Below are 9,284 nucleotides of genomic sequence, written 5' to 3' on the forward strand. Positions count from 1 at the left end.
GCTATTTTAACAATATTAATTTTTCTTTTCTTTTTTTAAAAATGTTTATTTATTTTTGAGAGAGAGACAAGAGAAAAGACAGAGCACAAGCTGGGGATGGGCAGAGAGAGAGGGAGACACACAATCTGAAGCAGGCTCCAGGCTCTAAGCTCTGTCCGAGCTGCCAGCAGAGAGCCTGACGTGGGGCTCAAACTCAGAACTGCAAGATCATGATCTGAGCCAAAGTTGGATGCTCAACCAACTGAGCCACCCAGGTGCCCCAGTAATTTTTCTAATCCACGACCATAGAATATCTTTCCATTTATTTGTGCCTTCTTCAATTTCTTTCATCAATGTTCTACAGTTTTCGGAGTATAAATCTTCTAACTCCTTGGTTAAATTTATTCCTAGGTATTTTACCTCATGTTTTTACATTCTCAAAATGTAACAAATCAAACTACAAATTTAAACAATAGAAAAAATGTAGGAGAATATCTTTGTGACCTATGGGAAAAAAAGACTTCTTAAATTATACTTCAAAAGCACAGACTAAATAGGGGCACTTGGATGTCTCAGTTGAGCATCTGACTTGTGATTTCAGCTCAGGCCATGATCCCAAGGTCGTGGGATCAAACCCCCGCTTAAGATTCATTCTCTCTTGGGGTGTCTGGGTGGCTCAGTTAGTTAAGCATCCAACTTCAGCTGAGGTTATGACCTTATGGTTTGTGGGTTCGAGCCCCACGTGGGGCTCTGTGCTGACAACTCAGAGCCTGGAGCCTGCTTTGGATTCTGTGTCTTCCTCTCTCTCTGTCCCTCCCCTGCTTACTCTATCTCTTATAAATAAATAAATGTAAAGAAAAAATCTATTAAAAAAAAGAAGATTCATTCTCTCTCCCCTTCTACCCCTCTCCCCTGCTTGTACTTTCTCTATCTCTAAAATAAAAATAAATAAAATAAAAAAATAGAAAGCACAGACTAAAAGGGAAGAAATGGATGAATTTGAGAATTTTGTTTAATGCAGGATACCACAAAGTTAACAGGCCAAGAACAGATGGGAAGAATTTGTAATGTCTAAAACAAATAAGGGGCCTAGTATGTCGGATACCTGAGGAACTCCTGCAAACTAATAAGAAAAGGATAAGAACCCAATGGATACATGGGCAAAGGAGTAAACAGGTAAATTACCAAAGCAGCGTTGAGGAAACAATGGTGCCCCCATCGTATCTCCTCTTCCTGGACGCACACACACACACACAAAACTCTATTTCCTGGCTTCTTCGTCTGTAGCTATGTTGAGATCATGACATAGGCACTCCCACAGGGGATGTGAGTGGGAAGGCTGTGCAGCTCCTGCTGAGTCAGTCAGGAGTGAGCTCTGCACACTGTGTCCCTGTGTCTTTGCCAGTAGAAGTGAAGAACTCGTGACAGCAGAGATCTCAGAAGGAGGGCTGCTTGGATCTTAGCATCACCTTGGGAGGAGGACCTCCGAGGAGAGCCACTTGACCCATGTCAGACTGCACGAGAAATACATTTTTGAGATCTTAAGCTCCTGGGGTCTCCTAGTTTATCACTGCAGCACAGCTATTGTGGCAGTCACAGAGAAGCACTGCTCAGACCTGCCATCAACAAAAAGCTTGCTTGTCAGCTGCTAGAAGTTCAGTTAGCTGACAGCCTCCGGCTGCGTGGCTTTCAGACCCTGCCACAGAGGCCATGTGCTTCCCAAGCGTAAATGAGCATGGTGCGCCATTCTTTGCTCTGGAGCGACCTACTGGCATGGCTGTGACCTGATTAGATCTGCTTCATGGTCTGTCCAGTTCTGGTTCCTCCCCTGCTTCCTTTTACAGGGCTCAGACCTGTGTTGTGATCTGAAGGCTTTCCCTGTCCAGTCCTGCTTCTTCCTCTATCTTTCACAGACGTTATCTCCCCCGAAAAAACTTCTTGCTGTCCTGTTTCAGCGTCTGCTCCATGGAAGATTCAAATTGATACTTTTATCCTATCCTGAACAAGAATGCTCAGACTTATTGCTTATCATGGAACTATGGAAATGCACAAACAAAATAACAATGAGATATCACTTTATACCTATTAGATGAGCAAAATCAGCAACAAAGATCATGCCAAGTGTTGGTGAGGATGGAGGGAAACAGGAGCAACAGGCCCTCCTGGTGGGAATGTAGAGAAGAACAACCAGTGGGGAGAGTGGCTGTGAGTACTCGGTCAATTTACCCATATGCCCACCCTGTGACCAGTAATTCTGTTCCCAGCGGGCTCTCTAAAAAATTCTCACTCAGGGGCAGCTGGGTGGCTCAACCGGTTAAGTGTCAGACTTCGACTCAGGTCATGACCTCGCAGTTCATGAATTCGAGCCCGTCAGGCTCTGTGCTGACAGCACAGACCCCACTTCGGATCCCTGTCCCCCCTCTCTCTGCACCTCTCCCACTTGTTCTCTCCCTCTCTCTCTCTCTCTCTACAAAAAAAAAAAAAAAAAAAAAAAAAATCCTCATTCAGGCACATAGGGACCATATTTGAAGATGTTCATTTGAGTGTTATTTATCACAGCAGCAAGTTGGAGGCAATTTGGGGTTTGCAAATATGTGGGAGCGGATGAGCAAAATGTGGGGGATGCCCACAGTGGAGTACTCTGTGGCACTTAGAAGTGACACACATGGAAACCTGGAGGGATCTTGCAAATACTGTGTTGAGTGAGGAAAAAATGAGATCCACTATAATACGTACAAAACAACAGTATACTTTTTTTTTTTTACAAGACTTTATACAAACAAATGATATATGATACACATGTCATAAAGGCTGCCTCTGAGAGGGAAGTGACGCATATGGAAAGGGGGGGAAAAGAGAAGAAATAAATGAGAAACAACACAGGAGAGGGGACTGATGATGACCACACGCTAAGAACTAAGGAGATGGGGGCACCTGGGTGGCTCAGCTGGTTAAGTGTCCAACTCTTGATTTCGGCTCAGGTCATGATCTCCCATCATGAGATCAAGCCCCATGTTGGGCTCTGTGCTGTGAGCACAGGGTCTGCTTGGGATTCTCTCTCTCACTCCCTCTCCCTCTGCCCCTCCCCCACTCACTCTCTCCCACTCTCTCGCTCTCTCTTTCAAAATAAATAAATAGACTTAAAAAACAACAATGACAACAACAACAACAAAAACTAGGGAACATGATTCATCCAATGCAGTGCATTTGAGATATTTTAAAAAGAAGCATACAAGAAAAACATTCTTTATAAATAAATGACTTTTAATACAAGCTTACATAGTTCATATGTCCTCTGCTGGAGATCTGCTTTTTTTTTTTAAGTTTATTTGTTTAAATAATCTCTACACCTAACGTGGGGCTTGAATTCATGACCCTGAGATCAACAGTTACATGCTCTTCTGACTGAGCCAGCCAGGTGCCCCTGGAGACTTGCTTTTTTGCATTAATCAAAGCACAGACAGGATTGGGGAAGGGGAAGCCAACAGGACTTTCTAAGATCCCTGAGATGTGCCATAGGGAGAGTAGTCTGTCTTCCTCCCTGATTCCACATGAGATAGAGTAGATGTTATTTGGTTCATCTTCCCCAAACCAATTTTCAGCCCCGAGTTGTCTTCACACAAAAATACCTTGGGCATCTGGATGTCAGGTGGCCAGTAACCTCGATTTTCCAAATTCAGCCTTGAACAAGAAAGAGTATAAACAGTGCTTTAAACAAAGCTGTCACTGAGTCCCTCCCTATGAGCCCTGTGGACATACACAGGGCTGTGCAGGTGTCTGAAGCTGGAGGGGTCCAGGCCTGGGTTCAGTTTTCCTGTGAGACTGGGTGTGGATTTGAGTATTACCCGCCCAGAGACAGAGCCTGGAAAGGTCAGGTCATAACAGTTTAGGGAGGCCCAATAGCACTCTGCCAGAGTCAGCCATCACCGAGTCCTGTCAGAAACAGCCTGCAAGGAGGTCTTCAGGGATTCAGGCCTGAGAAGGAGGGAAAGCTTTGAATTTTTCTAAAAAAAGGTGAGCTTTGCTCTTGACCTTGGAGCAGGATAAGACAGGTGTGACCTCCCCAGGACCAGAGGTTCCTTCCTGTGGTAAGGAACGTAGGCAGTAAAAGGGAAAGAAACCTAGCCCCCCCTGACTGGGTACAGGTGACTCACAGCTGAAGGTGGTGTGTTAGTTTGCCATGGCTGCCGTAACAGAATATGGCATACCTGGAGGCTTAAACAACAGAAACCAACTCTCTCACAATTATAGAGTAAGTCTAAGATCAAGGTTTCTTCTGAGGCCACTCTCCTTGGCTTATAGACAGCTGCCCTCTCCCTGTGTCTTCACATGGCCCTCACTCTCTGGGTGTCTGTGTCCTGATTTCTTCCCATAAGGATATCAGTCATATTGGATTAGGGCATACACCAATGGCTTCATTTCACCTTAACTACCTTCTTAAAGAGCCCATCTCCAAATATACTCACATTCTGAGAGAGTGGGAGGTTAGAGCTTCAACATATGAATTTGAGGAGAACACAATTCAGCCCAACAATGGGTTTCAGAAATAATCATTTTCAAACAGTATTCCTTAAAGATGTTTTTGAAAATGTTATCCTCTTTCTGTTGCAATAAAGGGAACTTAGAAAGGGGGTTGGGGAGGCGCCTGGGTGGCTCAATTGGTTAAGAGTCTGACTTCAGCTTAGGTCATGATCTCACAGTTCGTAGGTTCAAGTCCTACATCGGGTTCTATGCTGACAGCTCAGAGCCTGGACCCTGCTTCGGATTCTGTGTTTCCCTCTCTCTCTGTCCCTTAAAAAAACTAAAACAAAACAAAAAACTTAAAAAAAAAAAAAGAAAGGGGGTTGGGGTTTCAGAGGAGGAGCGGCCCAGCAGCCGGAAGCAACAGTGAGAAGCCTCAGGAAAAAGTGAAACCTAGATCAGACTGCTTGCTTAGCTTCCTACATACTTTCAGCCAAAACCTCATTGTGTTTTGTGTTCTGTCTTCCTTACTAAGAGCATCATTCTTTCCAGTTTATTTGTGTATTTACTGTTTTATTTTTGAATTAAGGTATTATTTTTACATATGGTGAAGTTCACCTTTTAGTGTAGAATTCTATGAGTTTTGACAAAAGTATACAGTTGAGTAACAAACACTGCAATGAGGATATAGAAATATTCCACCCTTCCTGGCTTCCCTTAGCGTCCCTCCCCTTCCAGTGTCTGGCACCCAGTGCTATGTTTTCTGACCCTATAGTCTTGCCTTTTTGAGAAGCATCACATTCTCTGTTTTGTTTTTGTTTTGTTTTGTTTTGTTTTAGACAGAGAGAGAGCATACAACCGGGTGAGAAAGGCAGGAGAGAGAGAATCTCAATCCCGATGTGGGGCTCAATCCCATTATCCTGCAATCATGACCCGAGCTGAAATCGAGTGTCAAAAGCTCTCTTAATTTATAAACAATGCTTACAGATTTTAAAGCCTAAAGCCTAAGGCACCCGGGTGGCTCAGTCAGGTGAGTGTCCGACTTCCGCTCAGGTTATGATCTTGAGGTTCATGAGTTTGAGCACCCCCATCCAAAGCCCCACTTTGGATCCTCTGTCCCCGCCCTCCCCCCCCACCCCGCCAGCTGCCACTTCTCCAATCACGCTCTTTCTCTCTCTCTAAAAACAAAACAAAACAAAAAGCCCACAGCCTAATAGAAGCAGTGAATGAGAACTGGGGGATTGAAGCAGAGAGAAGCTACCCTGACTGCAAAAATCTAAATAGGAGATGCAAAGAATTTGGCAGCCAATTGGCATAAATCCCACCCTGCAGGACTATGTCAGTGGCCCCCTACAATGTTTAGGGTAAAATCCCAACTCCTCACCTAGCCTTCCCCCAAGCCTCCCTGCTGTCACCTGGCACTTCCTTCCCTCACCCACTACGCATCAGCTGCATCGGGCTCCTTCCGGTGGCTGCATGCTTGCAGTAGATGGCTTCCTGTGTCCAGAGTGCTCCTCCTCCTCCTGTCACATCTGCTCCCTTTTTTGACTTTCAGGCATCAGAGGACCAAGCTCATTAGCCACCCATTAGTCACTTGCCCTCGCAGTGCCCTGTTTAGTTTTCTGCATAACACCTAACAGCACCTGATGATTTTCTTGTTGACATAGTTATTCTACCTGTTGAGCACCCAGCAGTACCAAGCACTGTCTGGGGACCAAGACAAGAGTATAGATAGAACAAGTCCCTGTCGTCCTTGTGGAGCAAATCACTATGTAATATTTCAGGTTGTAATAAGTGCTGTGGAGGAAATAAAGCCAGGCCTAGGGAAAGCACAGAGGCCATTGGTATTGAGGGAGAATAATAAGGGGACAGTGGTAGGATTTGAGCTTAAAGAGGGTGCAGCTCATATGGGACTTTGGAAGCTATTGAAAAGACCTTGGGAAAACTTAGAGGACTCTAAAGAGTGGAGTGACACCATCTGACTTTTATAAAAGGAGGAAGAGTACAGGGAGTGCCTGTTAGGAGGCTATTGCAATGATAGAGGGAGATGGTGGCTTGGATCAGGGTGCTGGTGGTGCAGAGGTGAGCCAGAGGGGGGCGCGGAGCTGCTGGGATGCACACACACTGCTGGCGGAGTGCAGGATGGCACAGCCACTCTGAAAAACTGGCTGTTTGTAATAAAGTTGCACATTCCTCAAGCCGGTGACCCAGCAGTGCCACTCCTAGGTATTACTCTCAAGAGAAGTGAAAACATACATACACGTATGTCTGTAGGACAATGTTTGTAGCAGCATTACCGTGCCCACGATATTTGGGGACGTCATGGATCAGCAAGCAGTTGTACATCTGTGGAGAGGGAGCACAGAGGGCCGCCCAGAGCAAGAGCAGCATTTCACAGCACAGGAGGCCACGCTTGTGAAGATGACTGGAGGCCTGGAAAAGATGAAATTATGTTTAGAATCCTGTTTAAGGAGACAGAGAAGTATGTCATCCATCATTCAAAGTTTAGCGGTCAGAAGTGTTGAAGGTAATCGGAGAGTTGACTAGTGTCAAGATGGGAAGGATTACCAGTTATATGCATTGGTTAGAAGCTAAACTCCTCCTGAGCCTGGGAACTGCTTCTTGGGGAGCATACTGTGGCCTGATTGGCCCACATACAGAACGAGAAACACATTTACAGTCCTAGAAATGTACTTGTGGTGCTAAAGTATCAGTGGCAGAAGTGACTTATAGCTTAGGTAGGCCAGCTGCCCAAATGAGGGATGTCTGTATTGTCTGTGACACACAGCCTGGGCCCCTCCAACTCTAGCATGGCACTGTATCTTCCTTGGCAGGGAGAAAGCATCCAGCTGGCACTACCCATGTGTCATTTGTTCTCTGATCTCAGGTATCCTGTGCCTTCATAGCAGTCCTTATTGGAGGAAATCTATTTATTGGAAGAAACCTACTCTTGCTGAAACTTTATAGATTGTCCCCTTGATACCTCCTTCAGAGCCAAGATAAGCTGCACACAAAACCCAGGAATTTCATTTAAAGTTAGGTGCATCATAAGGTTGGGCTATCTTGAAGTGGTAATTGGTATGCCCCATTCTTTGTTTATGGAATTGTGAAATTAACCTCTATTGCTTTGGTCGCCAGAAACCTCAGAGACAGCCCCATTAAAAATATTACCTGGGGGGTGCCTGGGTGGTTCAGTCCATTAAGTGTCTGATTTTGGCTCAGGTCATGATCTCAGATTGGTGAGTTCAAGTCCCACAATGGCTCTCTGATGTCAGTGTGGAGTCCACCTTTGGATCCTGTCTCCCTCTCTTTCTGCTCCCCCCCAACAATAAACATTTTAAAAATATTACTTGCTATTTATACTTTAATCACTTGGATATGCAGCTCTGATAAAAAAAAGTTAACTTGAAATACAGATAACATTATCTAAATTTAACAAACTATTTTCTGTGATTTTCATTATAATAGTTTTTAGTGGTTGTAAAATTAATGCCACAGTCATTTTAGAAAAATTGGAAGATACAGGGGCACCTGGGTGGCTCATTCAGTTAAGCATCCGACTTAGGCTCAGGTCATGATCTCACAGTTCGTTAAGTTTGACCCCAAGTTGGGCTCTGCGCTGACAGCGTGGAGCCTGCTTGGGATTCCCTCTCTCTGTCTCTGTCTTTCTGCCCCTCTCCTACTAGCTCGCTCTCTCTCCCTCAAAATAAATAAATAAACTTAAAAAAAAAAAAAAAAAGGAAAATTGGCTATGAGGAATTTATTCAGGTAGATTGCACTTATAAGTACTCTATCTGGGCTCCTGGGTAGATCAGTTGGTTAAGTATCTAACTCTTGGTTTCAGCTCAGGTCATGATCTCACAGTTTGTGAGTTTGAGCCCCATATCAGGCTCCGCACTGTCAGCTCAGATCCTGCTTGGGATTCTCTCTCTCTCTCTCTCTCTCTCTCTCTCTCTCTCTCTCTCAATCTGCCCCTCTCCCACGTGCTCTCTCTCAAAATAAATAAAAAAAATTAAAAGAAAAAAAAAAGAAGGGGTGCCTGGGTGGCTCAGTTGGTTAAGCCTCTGACTTAGGCTCAGGTCATGATCTTGCGGTTGGTTAGTTAGAACCCCATGTCCAGCTCTGTGCTGACAGCCAGAAGCCTAGAGCCTGCTTTGGATTCTGTGACTCCCTCTCTCTCTGCCCCTCCTCTGCCTCCACTCACCCTCTGTGTCTCTCTCTCAAAAATAAATAAACGTTAAAAACATTCTTAAAGAAAAACTGGAAAACAGAAGAAAGTGGGAAGTAAAATAAATCACTGATATTTTAAAAATATAACCTTGTGATGATTTTTGGTTTTATTTCCTCCTAGTCTTTTTTTTTTTTTCTTTTTAAAAATTCAGTTCCTATTCCTTTGTTCAGGTGTAGCAACTTCCGTGACCCTACTTGATTTCTCATGCTTTTCAGAAACTTGCTTTCCCGTTTCTGTTTCTCTTTTGTTGGAGTCACGTGTGTTTCTCCTCTGGCTGTGCAGTTGTGGGGCTATCTGGACACATGGACTGGTGAATGGCTTCACGAGATTATTAGTGGGAACTACCACCCCCGAGGCCATTCCAAGACAGTCCGGGAGGATTCTAAAAGCAGTTCCACGCAAGGAACATTAGGAATTATCCCAGCATAGCCGGAATGAGTGGCCAACCTTCCCAGATAGCTACCTTGACATGGAGAACGGTGTGAAGATGGAAATGTTGCTATGTTGGGGCCATTGTATCATCGGCTGATGGGCCTAGCTGGAGTCAGGGTCCTCGCCCGGCTCCAGGCACTCCGGCTTTGGAACGAGCGCAACGCAAAAGCCTTCTGGCTTC

Source organism: Panthera leo, chromosome B4 (genome assembly GCF_018350215.1).
Source record: "Panthera leo isolate Ple1 chromosome B4, P.leo_Ple1_pat1.1, whole genome shotgun sequence".
NCBI classification, from domain to species: domain Eukaryota; kingdom Metazoa; phylum Chordata; class Mammalia; order Carnivora; family Felidae; genus Panthera; species Panthera leo.